The sequence below is a fragment of the Mus musculus genome, chromosome 18 (assembly GCF_000001635.26).
Source record: "Mus musculus strain C57BL/6J chromosome 18, GRCm38.p6 C57BL/6J".
Lineage (NCBI taxonomy): Eukaryota > Metazoa > Chordata > Mammalia > Rodentia > Muridae > Mus > Mus musculus.
Window position 1 is genome coordinate 44,579,482 of NC_000084.6, and position 20,597 is coordinate 44,600,078.

Here is a 20,597-nt window from a genome sequence, read left to right on the forward strand (position 1 = left end):
GCCCCAACACACATGTGAATTGAATATGCAGCCCGAGGAGCCAGTAAGTGTATATTCATAGAGCATGCAAGAGGTGGATATTCATTTCAGCCCCTGTCAAACACAACGGTCTGACTTGAGGGATCACAGGGAGAATTCGAAATCAAGATTGATGTTGCCAGGGAAGCTCCCTAATGGGGGGAAATGATAGTCAGTAAAGGACCAAACAGGACTTTAAAATAGCATAGGACAGACAATGAGGAATGGGCCTGCCAGCTTTGATACATCCTTCTGGGCAGAGAGCTACCCTAACTAGGGACCTCACACAGCCCAAGGTGACTCCTACAATTTGTCCTGTGAACTCCACAGGTGCAAGGTGGCCTGAGTACATACCCACCAAGAATGAATGAGCACATTAATTTGTCATTCTATTAAAAAACCAAACACAGCTTCAATTTTAGAACCACAGTGAGCAAGAGCAGTTTTATGTGGCACATTCTTGAGGCCAGACATTGTAAGGTATACTGAACCTGAGCACTCACATACGAAGATGCCATACCCCAAACTCATAGAATGTATGAGTTCTCTTCCCTTAGATAATGCCTCTGAGATGCTGTAGTAGTCCAGGCGATGCCAGGCATCCTACACATTTGCAGCTGACATGTTGCTTTTAAAACAATAAAGGGGTAATCGATAACTAGCACCCCACTAGATTCTCAATAATCACACAATAGATACAATTATGCAGTTAGGTAAATGATGCATCTTACCAGGCTATGGACTGATGATGCAGAATCACTGCAGGCTGAAAGGCAAAACAACCAACAGAAAACCAGTTCCCCCTTCCCTAGTAAGCGGCCTGATCCACATTTCTGAACATGGACATTTGTTGCTGACAACCACCATCAGACAAAGCTTTATGACCTGGCTCTACTCCAGAGAAAGCCACAGAGAGGGCTGCAGAGCATTCTTGGAAAGTATTCAAGTGCCACATGCGGCCTGATCTCTTAAAGCTGCCCCAAACATCACAACACCGCACACTGCAGACAGCTTGGCTATAATGCTAACAGTCTTGGTTGTTACACACACACACACACACACACACACACACACACACTACAGCTGCCTTCATTTTACAGTGCCAATATCTAGACCCAAGCCTGCCTTCTGTATCCTGCAGGAGTCACCATTACTGTAGTATCGTTCTTCCAACTTCCAACTCTTACTGGGAGGAGGAGAAAGTGCTCTTGCCGTGTGTGTGTGTGTGTGTGTGTGTGTGTGTGTGTGTGTGTGTGTGTGTGTGTGTGTGTGCCACAGGGAGTACAGCGCCCGACAAGAACTAGCTCCTACCCACAGTGAGGCAGGAGAGAGAGAGAGAGAGAGAGAGAGAGAGAGAGAGAGTGTGTGTGTGTGTGTGTGTGTGTGTGTGTGTGTGTGTGTGTGTGTGCCACAGGGAGCACAGCGCCCGACAAGAACTAGCTCCTACCCACAGTGGGGCAGGAGAGTAAACTCATACACTCTGAGGCACACACTCTGATTCCTGCTCTGACAACTGGTAAAAGGGAGCAGGGAGGAAAAAACTTGAAAATAAACAAACAAACAAATGCTACTTAACTTTTCAATTTACTCTTCACCCTGGCACTACTGCTCAGTCTCCTCAATTCTAATTTTTCTGTTCCTTTCATGTACTTTTATACTTTCACTTTTAATACCCTCTAACATTTCTTTCTTTCCTTGCAGTGTGCTTTCTTCCTATTAACGTATGCTGGGTTTTCTGCTTCTGATAAGTTCTCAGAAGCACCTAGATGGTTCAGGGAGTTGACAGCAGGGTGTACTAAAGACTTGGGATCCCAAGTGACACACTGAAGCTTCCAAATGAGATTGTTTTTCCTTGGGGGGGGGTTTCAAGGGTGGAGGGTGGGTACAAAGGGACAGGGAGATGAGTGGGATTGGGTTGCATGATGTGAAATTCACAAAGAAGCAATAAAAAGTTAAATTAAAACAAAGAGAGAAAAAAGGGCTGGTGAGAGAGCTGGGCTCTTACCACCTCATGATCCCAGTTTGACCCTGGGGCCCCTGTAAAGACAAAAGGAGCAAAGTGAGCCCTGAAGGTTGTCCTCTGACCCTCACATGCTCACGCAGGCGCGAGCGCACGCACACACACACACACACACACACACACACACACACACACACGGCAATAGGAAGTTCTCTTAGGGAAGATAGAATAGCAATGAAACCTGAAGGATGCTTGGAACTCTTGATGCTGGGCATCAGACAAAGATACCGGAGAGCCACTTAGGGTTTTCAGCAATGTGTCAAAGCAAGAGTCAGTAAGAAAGAAAACAAGATCTCAAGGTCTTTTCAGTACAGACAGAGAGGGGGTCGAGAATATAACTCTTCCGGGTTCTGAAGCTGCCTGCAGAAATGTTGGTTTCTTATTCCTGGCACGCGCTCTCTTTCATGAACGCTCACAGTGGACCATCAACTTTCCTTTGTTACCCCTGTCACTCAGGATTCTCTAACTCCCTTGACAGAAACTACTTTGTCCAGAAGAGGACACATTGGCTAATCCCCAAGTCCTTTGAGGGCTAAACATTTCCCTGTAGGGTGCAACATTTTATTTTTCTCTTAGCTTCCTGAGTCCTCTCTCTTCTGGGCCCAAAAGCACAAGCCAAGGGACATAACTCGCACCAGAGACCCAATCGGCCAAGTTATAATCCCCATGTGTAGAACCTGTGGTTCCTGCCCTTGTGTTGTCTTTCCTGGACCCTCCTCCATCCCCATCTCAATGCCAGACTTTAAATACATGGCTATGTGCAGTGAGGTGAATGCACAAAAAAACCCAGGGCTGTACAACAAAAAGCGCCGACTTCAGCCCTGAAAAACACCCTGGGCTGCAGCCAAGGCATGGTGTGCCCTCTGCTCGCTCACTCAGGCCTGCTTCAAAGCTCACCAAGGATGGCAGTGCCCGGCACAGGCAGCACTCAGCCACAAGGCTACAAGGTACACAGTTGTAGACATGCCCCCCTCCCACCCCACCCAGTTTGCAGTGTTTTCCGTTGGCCCTTTTATGGGAGATGTGTATTAATCCTTGACCTCTCCATAACTCATTTTTTCCTACCTCTGTACTCTCCCTATATAGGATCCTGTTCTTTGATAAAAGTGCTACCTGGAGCACTCTAGGTGTCTATAAGTCATCTCCCACAATTACACATCTTCATCTTCATATTCTCTGTCTCTCTGTCTCTCTGTCTCTCTCTGTCTCTCTCTGTCTCTCTCTCTCTGTCTCTCTCTCTGTCTCTCTCTCTCTCTCTCTCTCTCTCTCTCTCCCCCAACGTGGTTCCCATGAACACTACTTTGCCAATTTGACTTACGGTGTGATTATCTGGAAGCCCTCCTGGGTCTTTGAGGACAGGGCCAACATCTTACAGCAAGAAGGCAGCAGAGGATCAGGTGAGAAGAAACCATTCAGGAAATGCCGATGGGTTTAGGGTGTTCACAGCACAGTTTAGAGGTGAATACACCCAAAGGCTGTAGAAGCTCAAGGTTCCTTAGGGGAAAGTCTATCACTTCAGCCCTTATGTTCCCATTCCCGTGTGTTTCGTCCAGCTGCCTATAAGCAGTGTGGGTAAAAATGCAGAGACCCTGAACAGAGGATTGCATATCTAGGGAAGGTCTGGAAGTCTGTCTTACTGTGGAGTATATCGAAGTGCCAGTTCTTAGAGCTCAATTACTCTATCTATAAAATTAGATTATAAGATAATACCCGTGTCTTAAGGGGCAGTTGTGATATCAGGAATATCTGTACCGTTTCTCCTACTCAGCCGAGAAATTGCAGTGCTCACTAAGTAGGGGCTGTTATTTTTTTATGAACAAGCTATCTTGCTGTAAAAGGCTCCAGAGATGCTGGCAATCACATGGCTGAGTTAGCCCTACCAATGGTATAGCATCACAATGTAGCTTTTATAGCCAAGGCCCAGGTTTGGGTGGGAGGATTCTCATTTTCAATTATAAAAACAAGCAGCTAGGCCAGATTAAAAGCTGTCATTAAAAGTAAAACCCCTGAGCCAGCTGTGGTAATATGCATCTATAATACTGGCCCTGCGGAGGCTCAGGCAGGATCGTGAGTTCAAGGCCAACCTAGTCTACATAATGAAACCTTGTCTCTGGAAGCAAAATAAAATCTCAAAATCTAAAAGAAGAAACAGATCTCCCCACTCCCCACCTCCTACAGACACACACATACACGGGGGGGGGGGGGGCTACATCAATTAAAAAACATTACTGTCAATAAGATAAAACCAGGCAAAATCCCAGCATAGATGATTTAAAGACCCCCACCATATACTGAGTAACAAGACTAACAATTGGCACTGAACTGTTATTGAGGAAGGAGAATCACTCATAACTGGGGATGTGGATCCTGCTAGATTTCGCATGCTTCAAGAGATGCCCCACACCCAGGTAGGTGTAGGAAACACTAACTTGACTTAGTGGGTTCTTTCCAAACAAATGAAAACAAAACCATGACCTTCTGAGGCGGTGTATGGGAAGAGCCGGAGGGGGAAGGGTGGGTTGGATATATTTAATTGTATACATGTATGAAATTATCCAAAGGAGAGAAAGAAAATGGAAATGCATTAGTACTGGTCCTAAACTAAGGTATCAAATTATGGGAGCTGGGAGTGGAGGGAAAATTGTGTAAGTTCTTTTCTCAATGAAATGACCATGGTGGAGTATGTCTATTACCACATAGCTTGGAATTTAGCCACACAGTTTCAGTGAAGACATTTTGGGTACCAAAAGGACGATAGATTAAAGCCCTTTTCAGGCCACATTGATGACAGTGTGTTTTTCTTACACTAAGGCATATATTCAAAAACCTCATCTTGTCACAAAGGGAGAGTGCAGTCTTAAATAATTAGGGGCTGAACTTTGCCCTCCACCCATGTCCCTAAATTGATGATCTGTCTGTGGCTCTGACTATGATGGACGGCCTCAGCTCTGTCGTTTATCTTCTATTTGGAGTGGGGGGGGGGGTGCCCTCAGTTGGGTAGCCCTAGCTGGCCTAGAACTTGCTATGTAGACCAGACTGGCTTCGAACTCACAAAGATTCCCCCCACCTTTGCCTCTCAAGTTCCTGGATTAAAAGAATGCACCACCAAGCTTAGTTTGTCATTTTCTTTGAGAGGGGAAGGAAGCAGAGAGCGTGGGCAGAGACTCCAGGGCACAGGGCACTGCTATCCTGTCCGTCTCCAGAAGAGAATGGAGAGTTAGAAGAAATGAGTCCGCATGAGCACACATGGCTATGCACTCTTATGGTCCAGCTCAATAACACATCCTGGGAAGCCAGAGAAGTGGGAAAGACATGTGTAAAACAGAATCTTTCCACATTTTCTGCAACTGAATCACCCCCATGCTGACCACACATTGCAGCGGGTAGTTTAGAAATGAATTGTAATGACTGACTGAGCATCTGGCTCCTCCAGAGCAGCCAGAGTGGAAGGGGGCCTCAGGGAGGGGAGGGGCAACAAGGAGGGGAGGGATGGGAGTCTCCCTACGGAACTTCTAATCACCCTAAGTGACACTGGCTCAGGAACGTGTTGTCCGTGACAAACAACCCTAAATGCACGCCGGATGGGTGGAGCCACTGCCCGACTTATTAATTTTATTCTTTAGCACCTTAAATATTTTGTATCTTCCTGAGATTGTCTTGTGTCTTTTGTCACTGGGCTGACAGGTTGGGGGCGGGGCAGAGCAGCCCCTCTGGAGCAGAGCTGAATGTCAGACAAGGGCAAAGGGCACGGTGTGATCTGCTGAGTGGCCCTGCTCTCTCCTGATTACAGATATTATATCCGCTCTGCCAAGAGGGCAGAAGGTGGGGCTGAGTGATTAGTTAAGTACTCGAGCTTTCAGCTTTCCCCTTCTCAAGGCCAATGCACCAAATACATGGACTTCACCAACATTAGTTTAAAAATTAAGCACCCAAATACATTAGGGTCTTCATTGTAAATCGGCTTAGTCCAGAAAAGCCATTTATAAGAAGAAGGTTCCCTCTTTCATAGTTCATTTGTTCACAAACCTTTAAATTGCATACTGGATGTTTGGCGATCTCTTTTGTGGACACTTTTTGTGTACACTCAAGACACAAAGGGGGAAAGTCACTTTTATATTTTTGAGTAATGAAGAAACACAATTTTTTTAAAATTAGGTATTTATTTCATTTACATTTCCAATGCTATCCCAAAAGTCCCCCACACGCCCACACACACACTCTCCCATCCACCCACTCCCACTTCTTGGCCCTGGCGTTCCCCTGTACTGAGGCATATAAAGTTTGCACGACCAATGGGCCTCTCTTTCCACTGATGGCTGACTAGGCCATCTTCTGCTACATATGCAGCTAGAGTCATGAGCTGGGGGGAGGGGGGTACTGGTTAGTTCATATTGTTGTTCCACCTATAGGATTGCAGATCCCTTCAGCTCTTTGGGTACTTTCTCTAGCTCCTCCATTGGGGGCCCTGTGTTCCATCCAATAGCTGACTGTGAGCATCCACCTCTGTGTTTGCTAGGCCCTGGCATAGTCTCACAAGAGACAGCTATATCTGGGTCCTCTAGTGTATGCAATGGTGTCAGCGTTTGGAAGCTGATTATGGGATGGACCCCCGGATATGGCAGTTTCTAGATGGTCCATCCTTTCATCTCAGCTCCAAAGTTTGTCTCATGTAATAACTGTTCCTTAAAACAAAAACTGGGCAGATTGTAAGCAGCATAGGAATGACCTATTCTGAGATTTACTACATAATTCTAAGTTTTGATTTCTTGATGAGAATAGAGGTAGAAAGTCTAAAAAGGAATGCTTACAGCACCTCTCAAGACAGACAACAGTTTTCAACTGGCTCCTGTATCCAGAAAGGGTTTCCAGTATCTGCTATCCATCCCAGTAGGGCCATTTGTAAGGAGACTGATTGTCAGTTCATTGCTTTTATCCTTTTGGTTGTTTTAGATGCTAGGGTGCGGGGAGGCTTAATTTGAACGCAGTTGTTGCCAAGTAAGCTTGGGGGCTATTGTTGGGGAGGTGCCTGGCTGTCTGTGTACACAGGAAGGTGAGAGGAAGTAGCCTTAGGCCAGAGGCAGAGCACTTCCTTGGGGCTGCTAACTGCTTTTGGCATTCCAATAGAAACCCATTAGCCCTCACAATCCCTATCCCCAGCCAGTGGTGCACTACACTGCTACAGAGACTCACAAATTTACCCGAACTGTTTCTAAACACTTGGTTTCACTTTCTAAGGAAACCTAGGCTATATCTCAGTGGTCTAACACAAGTCCAGCCATGAGCCTGCCCTGGGTTTCATCCACAGCACTACAAAAAGTAAAATTATTTGAAGAAATATGAGGTTAAAAACCAGCACCTTATAGCTCATATTGCATTTTATCGGTAATAAAAATATTTGCTGATAATCACAGTTTTAAATTTTTAATAGTGAGTCCTGGTTAGGGGTTATCATAAAATCTCTTTGTGCTCATTCTTTGTACATAGCAGAAAATTCCACTAAATGAAGGCGGTTTGGGGGAGGGGGGCTGGTTTTAGTTTTAGTTCCAATAGACCACATACTATCATAGGGTGAAACTTGAAGCCCTCAACCAGAACTCCCCCAAATTTGGGGTTCCTAACTATGGATGTGTTTCCCAGTGCGCTTTGTCACCATTAGGCTCAAATGAATGTGGCTCTTCACAAGCTCTGGGCCAGTGACTGAAAGAGCCAGGCCCTGAAGAAAAAAATAAATAAATAAAACAAAGCAAAACACAGCCCTTCTCAACATCTCATTCCCTGTGGGGACTCTAACAAGTTAAGACAGCCAGCAGAGAAATGGACACACATTATTAATCAGAATCTCAGCATAAATACTTGAAGTCTGGACTTAGTCAGGTTTCCTTAGAACAAGATTATATTCTCTTCTCTGACTCGGGCATGAAAACTGGAGTAGCGGTGTGAACCAGAGAAGCATCTGCCAAAAAGAATTAACTAAAGGGAAGCTAACAAAAGGAGGCCTGCGTTGTGTTAAAGCAGATCTTGTAGTAACAGGCTGGACTCTAGAACCCTGAGTGCTCCAGTTTATCCACATCATAACTCTGTATTGACTCCTAAATAAAGAAAGCCTAATCTGCTATCAGAGCAAATCCCTGCCTTTTCAATCTTTCCCTCTAGACGCTAGTCTGTTAAAGCTAAGAAATAGACATTGACTATGTCTAGTGGTTCAGCTGCCTAAATCTAAGACCCAGGCTACAGAACCTGTGGTGATTCTTCAAACATTTTCCTAGCATATCTCTTCTTCTCTGTGTTTATTTTGGACAGTAACTCACTACAGGAAATTTTTATAAAATGCCTATTATAATATAGAATGCATTCTAGGCACAAAACAGATCTAGAGAATACAGAACCCACTCTTGTCCCTTCAGTTTTAAGGTATGATAGTCATATCACAAACCACGTATATTTATAAAATACAACTCTGAGTTTACACACACACACACACACACAAGCTCGAGATAAGGCATACAGTCAAGAGTGCAAGCACCTGATAGGGAACCAACAAGCTCCCCCTTCCCATTGCCTGACTGCCTCTCCCAACTCCAGCCAATTATTGATCCAATCTCTGACATTATTCGTCAGTTTATATTGTATGTAGCTTCGTATAAATGGAATTTAGACTATTTCACTTAGCATATGTATTTTGAGATTTATCCATGTTCTTGTATGTATAAATAATGCATCTTTTGTTTACTGCATAGCTTTTATTGTATGCATATACCATAGCTTGTTTATCCATTCAATGGCCAACCCACATTTGAGGTATTTCCAGGTTAAGGTTGTTACAAATGGATACCCATGGACACACACTTGAAAGGACTAGGTGGTAACATACCTGTATGCCTAACTGATGGTGAAATTACCGAAGTTAAAAAAAAAAAAAAGTTACACACCACATGGCTGCTCTTCCAGAGGACCCAGGTTCAATTTCCAGCACCAGAATGGTGTCTTACAAACAGTCTGTAATTAAACTTCCAGAGGATTCCCCCACCCTCTCTGACCACCATAGGAACTGCACAAATGTGGTACACATATGTAGGCAAAACACTCATGCACAGAAAATAAAAATAAATATCTGTATAAAACAGTTATGCCAGTCAATTAGCTTCCAAGATGCCTCATACCCTCTCACTTCAGTCCTAGTTACATTCTTTTTCATTTTTCCCATTCTAGTGGCTGTGGTGCCATCTCACCGTAGTTCTATTTACATTTTGTTGCTATCTAAGCAACATTTTGTCTTTTTTTTCCCCACACAGTTCATCTTAACTGATAAAGTGTACAATTCTTTTGCACTTTAATTCTAATGTCCTTGAGGGGATGGGGTGCTGAGACTGGGTTGCCTTACAATGTAGCCCAGGATAGCCTTGAACTCCAGCTCCTCTCTTTCTCAGCCTCCAGAGGGTTGGGGCAGTGAATGGCACCATGCTTGCATGCACACTACTTAAATGGGTTGTTTGGCTTTGCATTGCTGTGCTGCAAGAGCTCATTAGACAATCAAAATATACAAGTTGTTTGCCAGACATGTTTTACAAATATTTTCTCCCGGACTTTTGCCTTTTCTTGAGTCTTTTGAAAAGCAAAAGTTTATCTTTTAATGAAGGGCTATTCATTTTTTTCCATGATTTTTGGTACTGTATTTGATAAATTCCAACTAAGAAATGCAAGCCAAGGGAATATATTTGCGTTCTGTTCTTGAAGCTGATACTAGCTTTGAGTTTGTTCTCATATTCATGGGAGTTAAGCGCAAGGTGCTTTTGATTCCTTGAAGTTGTTACAGCATCATTTGTACAAAACGTGGTTGGTTGCTCCCCTGTTGCAGCTCCTCCTTAGTCAGAATGCCTTGTGCAGATCTTTCTACTGTTTCATGCGTCTGATTGTCTACATTATTTCTAAACCTTCGTGTTTTGACAGGTCTTATAACAAATCTGCTATCCCCAAGTTTGTTCGTCTTTTTCTAACTTCATTTTGTCAACATAACACTTTTTTTCAATTTTTTTATTAGATATTTTCTTCATTTACATTTGAAATGCTATCCCAAGAGTCCCCTATCCCCTCCTGCTCCCACCCTGCTCCCCAGAGCACCCACTCCTGCTTCCTGGCCCTGGCATTCCCCTGTACTGGGGCATATAATCTTCACAAGACCAAGGGCCTCTCCTCCCATTGATGGCCAACTAGGCCATCCTCTGCTACATATGCAGCTAGAGATACACTCACTGATAAGTGGATATTAGCCCAGAAGCTCAGAATACCCAAGATACAATTCACAAAACACATGAAACTCAAGAAGAAGGAAGACCAAAGTGTGGATACTTCATTCCTCCTTAGAATGGGGAACAAAATACCCATGGAAGGAGTTACAAAGTCAAAGTTTGGAGCTAAGATGGAAGGAAGGACCATCCAGAGACTGCCCCACCCAGGGATCCATCCCATAAACAACTTAAGCACTTCTTTGTGGATTTCTGAATCAGCTCAGTTTTTACAAAAAACAAAAAAAACAAACAAAAAAGCCCATGGAATGGAAAGCTGAACTGGGAAGATTCACATTGCAACACCATTGAGTGGCTGAGCTTATGGAGAGGGAGAAGTTCCAAGCGTAGATTATATCTTGACTGCCATTAGTAAACTGGTTGTGCTAAAGGGGTTGGGGGTAAGTTAAAGATGTATCATTCTTTCACAGATTTGTTTCTGTCATCTGGTTTAAGACTGTCATCGTATCAACAAATTCATATTTCATTTTCAGTACATCTAGCTTGGAAAGGGGCCCTCCCCTTAAGTATTCCAACACTTCCTTCACAGCTCCTGACTAAGGACTCCTGAAGCTTTCTCCATGTGAATCATGAATCCTAACACCACCCAGTAACACTCCTGAAAACACACTATACTCAGTACCTTTTCATGTCTCTTTCAAACAATAACCCAAATGCTAGTAACAGAACGTCTTAAAACAGGCACTTTCCTTTCAGATTATACGGTGAATACAAACTGTTTCCTTATTCAACTCTGTATTGGGTGGGCCTAATACTGAAGGTGCCTGTTTTCCTCAAATCCGATGTCCTTGTCTTTAAGCATCTTCTACTAGTGGCAAAAAACACTGAATTTTTAAGCTGCATTGCATGAGGATCTGCAGCGTCTTAAGACTCCCAGGCTCAGTCAACAGTGTGTTTTCTTCTGTGTAAATTCCAAATGCAGCATCATTAATCCAAACAATAGCTCTTCAAATGGCATGGGTGCCAGAGAAACCTCCAACTTTAAAGGTCAAAAGGGACTTTTCCTGAAGTCCAAACAGTTGCTACTGACTTCAAATCTCTTCTGAGTACAGCAAGATCTTCCAAGCACATACTCCCCTGCACAGGTGAAAACCCAACCAGGGAATATAGGGAAAGGTTTTGCCTAAAACATGAACAAAGGGTTGTGCAGCCTATGGCTTAAAATACTCACGGTTGTTCAGGAGATGTAGGAGTGTTGGCCATTCTCCTGCCTCCAACTCATTCTGTAGGAATGGCAGAATTGAAAGGTGTGGGGTGAAACATCAGTATGGTGTTTGATGGATTCCCTATGGCTCTCATGGGGATTCCCTTACTTGTAGTAAACTGCTGGTAAGGCAATTCCAGATTGAAAAAGGCAGTCTCACGAGGCTGACTGGGACTCCAGTGTGACAGGTTATCACACATGAACTGATATTAAGGAATCTCTTTCTTAAGCCCTGCCACAGAGGTATTCTGAATGGTAGCAGTCTAAAGTCCTCAAATGCAATCTACCCAATCACCTTTCAGTGTTGAAGCATATGTCACCCCACCTCACTCTTAGTGATCTCTCCGCAGATCTCACCACTTGCCTACAAGCATTCACCAAATACTGTTGGAAAGTGGAAAAATTCCCAGGATGCTCCCCATAAACAGGTACATCTTCATCTGCTTCTGCTGCAATAGACACTTTGTGCTATAACCGCATGGAGCCTTTGCCTGCTGACACAATGACAACCAGGATGGAACAGGGAGCCAGGGAATCTACTCCAGGCACCTCCCTTGTGCCTGGTCCATAGACACATTCTGGACAGTTAAGACAGATGTTCACTGGCATCTTAGGAACCAGTGAGAATTAGCAAGCATGTCAGAGCTAGAAAGGATACAAATTAACTCATCTAATAACTCATCTAAAGACTCAAGGGTGGAAGTGCAGAAACAAAGCTAATGTTCTCAGGGTCCCTGTGAATGTGAGAGAGCTTCTAGAAAAGAAACAGTGCTGAACAAGCAGCTTAAAGAGAGCAGAAACAGAAAGCACAGCTAGGACCCAAGAGTTGCTCTGAGGTCTTCGTAAAGAACTGATGTACCGAGAAAGTCAAAAGTCGTGGGAAAAAGAGGAGATACCCTCACCGTTTAGTTGATAAGCGACAGGAAATCCACAAACAGCCTGCACAAAGATGAGGGATCGTGACAATCAGAGTCGTTTGTTCTGGTGCATACCTGTAAGCAGCATCCGGGTTTTAAGGGATGCTTTCCTTTTCAAATTAAACTGTGTAACTAAATGTTGCAATATTTGAAACTAACTAAGGGCCTAATGAGGCTAAAGTGCCAGCTTAAGAAGAAAAGATGTTACAGTGTAAATAATTTCCATATATCTTTTCATCAGCTTTAAATTAAAGCTAAGTGAAGCGCCTCCAACCATTTCCTTATCTCCACAGCCATCACTACCAGTAGCCCCTCAGTCACTCCTCCTACACATACATTCTACAGCACCCAGGGCACCAAGACAGGCACTTATCACTAAGAAACACCAAAACATTAAAGAAATCAAAATGTGAGAATTAGCCAAACAATACCACATACCAATGGTTCTCAACCTTCCTAATGCTGTGACTATTTAATACTTCATGTTGTGGTGACCCCCAACCATAAAATTATTTTCTTGCTACTTCATAACTATAATTTTGCTATTGTTATGAATCATAGTGTAAAAATCTGATATGCAGGATATCTGATATGTGACTTCCAAGGAGGTCTTGACCCCTGCCCCCAGGTTGAGAACCACTGCCATACAGTGTTTAGTATATAATACCTGGGATAATCCATATGTCTACTTTCTAAACACTTCATTCCTGAAATGGCCCCTCATGGTGATGCAAGCTATTGCCACAGTTTGAAGATCTGACTTCGACTCCTGTCCTACAGCTATAGGGATTATTTGCTGATATAAATAACCTCTATGCCTTAAACCAGTAAGATATATAGAACGGCTTCTCTTCTATTAGTTTGTATTTTTAAACAAACACCAGATCACTCACAGTTGATACCAGGCTAAAGGTATTTCTAGTAGGAACACCACTGAGATAGTCTGTAAAATTTGCATGGCTAGGCTCCCAATCTCATACCATCTCTATCTATCTAGAATGATGCTAAAGTGGGTAGCAAGTATATTTCATTTTCAACATAAAAACTAGGTAAAGGTATTCTTTTCTTACCCCTGAGACTCTTTGTGCTTTGCTCTGGCAGCGCATATACTACACTTAAGAGTGAAGGACAGATGACATGTGACCTGCACAAACTTCAGATGGAAATCTGAGAAATGCTCTGTACAGTCTGAAAATGTCAAAGATTAAAAAAATAAATTAAAAAAATAAAATAAAATCGACTTTAAAAAGAAAGATTTATTGTTTTCTGTCCCTTCCTCTATAGCACCTGTCAGGAAAGAGATTCTATGTGGAGACTATTAATCTGTCTTTCCCTCCTGAGCCAATGCATTCTTCTGATTAAAGGCTGGTCTGGTCTAACCAGTACTGGGTATTAGCACAACAGAACAGAGGCCAAGAACAATAGAAACACTGGTTCTATCCAGTGAGCCCAGACCTGGGCAAATCCAACAAATAATGTTTCAACTAAAGCATTTGTTCAGTGAGCAGTTCATTGCCAAACTTCAGACTCTAGGTTCACAAAGGAAACATTAAAACCTTCTGAGTGGATATGGGGACCAGGCCAAAGCCTGACTCTGTAGACTTGAAAAGGCTACTCTAGAGTATGGCAAAAAAAGGAGGCTGCCGCAGCAGGGGTGGAGGCAGCAGCAGAGGAGGATGAGGAAGAGGGGGGAAGAGGAGGGGGAAGGGGAGGGGGGAAGGGAGGGAAGGACGATGAGGGGGAAGGGAGGGCAGGAGGGGGAAGGGAGGGCAGGAGGGTGAGGGGGGAGAGGGAGGGGGAGGAGAAAAATATTCCTCCAAAACAAAAATCCTAGTGGCCCTACTTTTAGGGGACCACTCTAGTGACAAATAATGTATCTTTATAAATCTTTCTAAATTGTTCTGCTCAAGGTAGGAATGATCTACAGAAAGAATCCACTTCCAGACCCATAGCAGATCTACAAATGGCTGTTAAGAGGTCAGCTGAAAATGTTCATCACAGACTACCTGAGCCCTCTTTATCTTCTCCAGGAAAGTTCCAGTACTCTGTTGTCACCTTTAGTGAGCCACAGGTATTAGAAGTCTCCTTAATCTTTACAAACCTTTGACTATGAAAAGATCTTTCAGCCATTTTCCCACCAAAACTGGGCTGTGTAAGCTGGCACTGACAGGTAAGGGAAATTATCATGCCAGCCTGGCCAGCCTGAGTTCTACCCCTGAACCCCATATAAAGGTAGAGGAGAGAACGAAGTCTACATAGCTGTCCTCCAGCCTTCCACACTATGCACTGTGGCTTGCATGCATACATGCATACACATGCCCACGTGCATATACATGAACACACACACACGCCCACACACAGACACATACATGCACATATGTGGGCACAAACACACACATGACTAAAACAATAAAAAATAACTCTGATTTTTTAAAACTAGAGTACACCAGTCCCTTAGCCAAATAAAGACAATTAGAAGCTCAAAATGAATGACAGTGATGATTAATAAGACCGTAAATATTTTTTTAAATTGTCAACTTGTATTGATACAAAAATGATTTCAAAACAGAAGGCAGCAAAAGTCTTATACAGATGAATGCCAATAAATTTTAAGAAATGATAGAAAAGACAACTGCCAATTTAACAAGTACCATAGCAATTGATTCAGGCAAGAATCATGGTCAGAGGAGGCTGGGAAAATGGCTCAGTGGTTAAGAGCGCTGGCTGTTCTTCAGGAAAACCAGGGCTCTATTTCCTATACAGCAGCTCACAAGCATCATCAGGCAGGCAAATGGTATATAGATATGTGTGCAGGCAAAACACTCATACACATAAAATGAATCCAAAAAAAAAATGTTTTCTTTTAGAAGAATCACTGACAGAGACTAAAAGTACTGAACAAGGATTGTTGGGAATTAGGTATGCCCAACTACAATAGAGAAATCTGGTGGGTACCACCTTAACTTGGTGGCCCAAAGGAACATGGAGTCTCATTATGTAGAAGGAAGGATGCCATGCATCTATTGATCTGATAGACTGATAGACTACCACACCCCAATATCCCAGTCAAAAAGTATTTTCCCTGAAAATGCTCAGGTTGCCAAGTTAAAAGATTATCTTCCAAGTACATAGCAAGGATCCTTTAAAATATTCAGAAGGAAGGTAAAGAGAGAACTAAAACCAATGTAGCAGAATGTTAGGATCAGTGAAGTGAGTAAAACTGTTCCTTATCTTGCGCCAGTCAGAACCTTGCCTAAAGATCTGATGGTAAGAGGAGAAAAATTAACATGAACAGCTAAGGTTGTTGAGTGGAGAATAGAAATAAAAGCATTCAGAAGAATATGGAAAATTATGGAGAACCAAGAAAAATACTGGAAATAGTATAAAATAATATATTCTTGTAACCTCTGCAAAAGAGAAGGGACTAAAAGTCCATTCATTTGGTTAAATACTTGCTGAGAATCTATGGGTCCAGCACAATCTGGCTGTCAAAGGCAGAGGTGGTTTAGCAGGTAAAAGGGCTTGCTGCCAACTGTGATGATATGGGTTCAATCCCCAGGCCACTATACATGAACTGTCCAATCTTTAGTAAATTCTTGCAGATATGAAAGCTTCCTTTTGTCATTTAAAAATATCTCCACTAAAAACTCAAAAGACTCACTTTAGAGAGTTAAGAAATATGTCAATACCCTTAAAGACAACTCTCAGGTGGGGGTAATCTTAGGTGTTTCTAGGGGAGGGAGGGCTCACATCTCACACATTAACAAGGAATGCCCTGGCATTTTCAGAAATAACTTCACGTGACATCATCATAATCACTAAGAGGCTCTAATCAAATTCTATGCATGGTCAATCTTACCATTCTTTCAGCATGATACACTGAAGACCACAGTACCTAGGTTTTGTTTTGTTTTGTTTTGTTTTGTTTTTCCCCTTTAGAGGAGAAAATACTTGGTGTTGATATTTTTCAATTCAACAGTGTTAAGTTCTGATCCAACAAGATGAAAGATTCTATCCATCAAAAGTGAAAGTTGTGTATCAAAGCAGGCCAGTTAGGGAAAATGGTCACTTTCCCTCTTTGAAGAGACAGGATGAACACTTGATGCACTATGGATATAACCCTAGTATCTAGCTTGACCTCCACTCTATGAGTATGCTGCGTAACTTCCTGGCCACAGATCACTGCTTTTCTTCTAGCCACTGAGCTGAAATACAAGATATTGACAAAGACACTTCTTCCGATGCCCACAACTATGGGCAAAGCTTGTGAAGGCTTCTGACTTTAAAGAGCCGATTCCAACAAACACTTTACTGATAGAACTTTCCCAAGCTACAGAACTCACAGACAGCAGCCAATTGCTTTGAAGTCCTCATGCTAATGCAAATTCTACTCCTCAAAACTCCTCATTCCAGGAACCTAACCTTGTGAGAACAAAGCACCAAGAGGCTTAGTCGTCAATGCCCAGTGAGAAGAGATGAAACTTTTCTGTATTGAGGCTCAACAGATGAAGATAGAGTCCTGATTTCAATGTTTCTTGTTGCCCATCAACTTCCCAGTTGCAGAGAGCCCCAACCATCACACTTCCCACTAACTGAACTCAGCAGTTCAGCTTTTGTATCTCGTTCTCCTGCCTCCCTAGAAAACACGCTATCACCTCCAAGACTCTCATAGGATGCAAAGCCTTTAGAAGTCGGAGCCTGTTGTCTTTTTCTAAATTAGACCCTGCCAACAAAACCAGTGGGAATACTCTTCTGACCCATGCCATGGGTTCTGGATGTCTCACCCATTAGTCATAGCCCTCTTTTATGTCTGCTTTGTTCCTATCGTCTAATGTGCTAATGAGCTTTCTCACTCCTCTCTGACCTCTAGATATCATCTTTGAACTGGAATTTCCTCTAGAAAAGAATGTTGACAAAAAAAACTTTTTAGCTGCTATGAAAGTGACAAGTGATGTCTCTACGATGGTTAGTTATCAAGATGCTAATAGGCATGAGATAAGGTAGGCAGTGAGATTTGACACAGTAAAGAATAGCACAGGCTTGTTGCCATCCAGTGAGCATTTATTTAATCCTATTTCACTCGTGTCTACTTTCATCACCAATAACTTATTAACTGACACTAAGTTCTGTAGGGCCTATATAATTTGGACTTTAAACAGCCCTTCGGTTTCAAATGCACTGCTGTGTGAATTCATAAGGTACACAATTCAACTAACTCACTGGCACATCGCAAGTTCAAGCCCCAAACGTTCATGTGATTTGCTAGCTATTACCTTAAGGGAATTCTAACGAGCAAAAATAAAACTCATCACTTCCAGTATTGAACTTTCAAAACTTCAAGGAAACAAACAAACAAACAAACAACCCAGCAGGTATGAAAGACACGGGGCAGGGCAAATGGCTTAGAATTTAAGAGCAGGTACTGTTGAGCACCCATGTCAGACAGCACAGAACTGCCTGTAACTCCAGTTCCAGGGGATCTAATACCTGAAGCCTCTGAGGCACCAATCCTCATGTGAACATAGCCATATTCACAGGCACACACATATAATCGCAAATAATTAGAATAAATACTTTGTTAAAGATGAATGGTATGTCCATTGTCTGGGGGTGGGGGAGGAGCTGGGCTCTTTTCCAGACTTGTATTGGTAAGTTCTACTTAATCCGGTTAACTTGGCATGACTGCATACCATTCTACCCTCAGTGCTGGAATCAGGGGGCCCACTCACTGACTCGCAGGATCCACGCTCCAGAACTAGCTTGCCAGATACAAGAACACATCAAAGGCAGGACTCAACATGTCCACACCCTTGACCATGTCTGTCAGCTTTCAGGTGTCTCTTAATGCCACACCTTTGCAACATTCCATTTCCAGAAAGCTACAACAGGGAGACTTAGGGACTGTCAGCATATTCAGTAGATATATACATTAGCATTCAAAATCAGACTAATGCCCGATTATATACACATATATTCAATGTATCAACACTTACAGACTCTTTAACTCTAATGGAAGATACTTTGAAATTTTATTAAAGCAAGGAGGGACTTATTAGTAAGCTAAGACTATAGAATTACAAATTAAACCTAAGTAACATTTATATAAGGGAAAACATTCATACAGATCTTCAGGAAAAAACAACCCAGCTCTAAGCCCTATGATAAATGCTTGACGGGGGCTTGGAGCCAGATGGTCTGGGCTCTGAGCCAGGCTCCACTACTCCCTATGTGACCTTAACTGCTCAGCTATAAAATGGATATTATTAAAAGTATCCAGCAAGGAGTGGAACCAGAACTTTGGGATAACTGAAGCTTACAATATGAGCATCTATTGCCAGGCTTAGACTGTGTGTAGCTACAGTTTGGCCCTTTCAGAACTTTGGAAGTAGCCAAGGAAGAGGAGGAGAATCTTCAGGCAGAGCTTTTGCCTTCGTGCTATAAATTCATCTTCGTGTCCACTGTAGAAACTGGCAAGGGGGATTGAATGAGATGGGGAATGTGAAGCCTATGGCATCTGGGGCACAGTAGGTACTTTATAAACTTACCACTTACATTCATCAAATAACACTATGCTAGAGTAATGAGTACCATAGGAAGAGTGTGATGAAAATATGAGAAACATTCCTGTACAGATGAAAGCCTCACATGGCTACATCCCTGTTTTCAGTGCCTAAGTTGACCACCATCACCTTTCTGCCCAAAAGAAGGGCTGAACGGGATCTGAAAAGACAAGGCCATGAAGACCATAGAGAAGATGCACAATGCTGTTCATGGAATCGCTACTCCAAAGCCTGAGCCCAAGCCTTAAAACACCCCTGCAGAGAAAGAAGAGCAGGTACCTATAGAGAAAAGGGAAGAGCTGCAGCTAGGAAGGGTGCAAATGAGCCTGCAGAACCTGGAGATGCTCAGGGCAGTGTGCGCATGTTCAGCGACTGTCCTGTGTGGTCTTACATATCCTGAAATACTGTTTCTCAAGCTGGGAGGTGGTGGTGCATGCCTTTGATCCTAGCATTCAGGAGCTCTGAGTTCTAGGCCAGCCTGGTTTACAAATGGAGTTCCAGGACAGCCAGGGTTATACAGAGAAACCCTGTCTCCAAAAGGGGGAGGGGGGAGGGGTAGGGGGGAGGAGAGAGGGGAGAGGGGAGAGGAAAGGAAAGAAATACGGTTTCTCAACAAGTTTTACAAATTCAGAATTTTGTCTACATTTTAAATGCTTTGTTATAAGCACATGGAACTCTTCATAGAGAGTGGGGGTGAAGCATATGTCACCAACACAGCATCTCCCAAGCTTGATTAATGCATGGAAAACATTAATGTGTTGAAAACATCAAAACCCCCGACAGCCTTCAGACTTCCTTTTTGCTCCCTGGGCTGAGGGGTTCTGACATTCACATTGATAGTCTCCTTGGCAAAACACTTTTGTACTAGGGGGTGCAGTGGGAGAGATGGGGATTGGGGAACCACAACCCAATTTCAATTCTATGTCTTCCTCTTCCTCCATCATCAATATCAACTTAACTCCTTCAAACCCAGAGAACCTGCTGGGACATGCCCCTCTAAAAGTAGTTTTGCTAGTATGTTAGGCAATCTGAATTTCACAGAGATGTCACGGAGATCATGTCCCTCAAAAAAGCAATGGTTCTTGTTTGAGACTTTAGACTGATCATTCTGCCCTTTTCATTTCACTTTTTGAAAGTCAGAGTCAAGATAGACTCATGCTACTCTTAGCTCTTGGGAAGCAGAGGAAGGCTGGCTGATGTTTCCCTATAGCCATTTAAAGTAACTAGACTTACACCCAAAATGACCCTGGGTGTCAATCTCAGGCTAGGATGTACCATACATTGCTAAGAATGAAACAATCATGCTGCCTGCTTCTTTTTTTTTTTTTTTCCATTTTTTATTAGGTATTTAACTCATTTACATTTCCAATGCTATACCAAAAGTCCCCCATATCCACCCACCCCCACTCCCCTGCCCACCCACTCCCCCTTTTTGGCCCTGGTATTCCCCTGTACTGGGGCATATAAAGTTTGCAAGTCCAATGGGCCTCTCTTTCCAGTGATGGCCAACTAGGCATGCTGCCTGCTTCTGTCAGAAGTATGGTAGCAGCAGCAACTCCATGACCTGCCAGATGC

The 20,597-nt window shown here is 43.1% G+C and overlaps 1 protein-coding gene across 4 annotated transcripts in view; it reads right to left on the reverse strand.

The window, feature by feature from the left end:
• Nucleotides 1–20,597, reverse strand: part of Mcc (mutated in colorectal cancers) — a 387,123-nt gene that overhangs the window by 154,422 nt on the left and 212,104 nt on the right. Inside the window, exon 1 of one of the 4 annotated variants that reach the window (XM_030250510.1) lies at nucleotides 750–1,235. The exons of the other annotated variants lie outside the window; for them this stretch is intronic. The gene's annotated coding sequence lies outside the window, so the exon portion shown is untranslated. Of the gene's footprint in view, nucleotides 1–749; nucleotides 1,236–20,597 lie in introns of those variants that run through there. 4 annotated transcript variants of the gene reach the window in all.